The sequence below is a fragment of the Eupeodes corollae genome, chromosome 2 (assembly GCF_945859685.1).
Source record: "Eupeodes corollae chromosome 2, idEupCoro1.1, whole genome shotgun sequence".
Lineage (NCBI taxonomy): Eukaryota > Metazoa > Arthropoda > Insecta > Diptera > Syrphidae > Eupeodes > Eupeodes corollae.
The window spans coordinates 10,859,081-10,860,104 of NC_079148.1; the positions used below are offsets into that span (position 1 = coordinate 10,859,081).

The 1,024-nt window shown below is 26.1% G+C and overlaps 1 non-coding gene across 1 annotated transcript; it reads right to left on the reverse strand.

Annotated features, from left to right (window-relative positions):
• Positions 1-733: 733 nt before the first annotated feature.
• Positions 734-805, reverse strand: Trnaw-cca (transfer RNA tryptophan (anticodon CCA)). Its single transcript has one exon. It is a non-coding gene; the product is annotated as a tRNA-Trp (tRNA).
• Positions 806-1,024: the final 219 nt, after the last annotated feature.

The following is a 1,024-nucleotide window of genomic DNA, read 5'->3' on the forward strand; positions in this document are numbered from 1 at the left end:
AAATTTTCTACTAGGTCCGAGCTCTTTAATAACCTCATACGTCTACAGTTTTTTTTTTCAGCTGCATTTCAAGAATGTGGAATACTTGACCAATTATTTTTGCACTCAGTGCTTGAAACAAAAAATATGCATCAGTATCTTCTCTTAAATTCTTCCCTATTTTCTTAACGCTCACATTAAAATCTTAAAATTTAAAACATAAGAAAAAAAAATTCAAAAAACAAAAAGAGCAGTTTTTGATGAAGAACTTGAATCTTCAACTAATTTCTCAAGCCTATTAAATATTTTTTTGTTTTTAATTCATTTTTATTAATTCATTCTTAACCTATCTTAAAGCTAGACAAAAATTCATAAAACTAGCCTAATTATCCATAACTTACAACTAACTTAATGGTCCCATACGGACACTCTAAGTTAAACTATAACACTAACTATACTAATGCCTTTCGGCCCTAAGATCTATTTTAACTTCAATTCAATTTTATTTATTATTGTAGCCTATTAAATATATTTCTATCTAAATAACATATTTTGTCTTACTTCTTTTTCAGATAAAAATCAAACCTTAGAAAAAGCTTCTTAAGACAGTTAACTCCTATAGGTAAGTTCGAATTTCTTAAAATATTTGTTTATTTCAAACATTCGTTTATTTAAAAAAAATAGTTTTGAAAGAATACAAAAGTTTTATTATTTTATAGAAATAATAAAATGAAACACAAAATATTATTATTGTTGACCCCGACGTGATTTGAACACGCAACCTTCTGATCTGGAGTCAGACGCGCTACCGTTGCGCCACGGAGTCTTATAATATATTTTGTATGTCAAAATACAAATATTCTAGGACATAATTAAATGAAATAAATATTGAATTGAAATTGATTGAAAATAAAAACAAAACAAATCAATAAATAAAACCTAAAACAAGTATCAAACCCTTAATCCAAAAATGTATAAATAAGTTATTGATTGTTGACCCTTTTTTTCAGTACAGTTTTTGAACTTATGATAATCTCAGTTACTA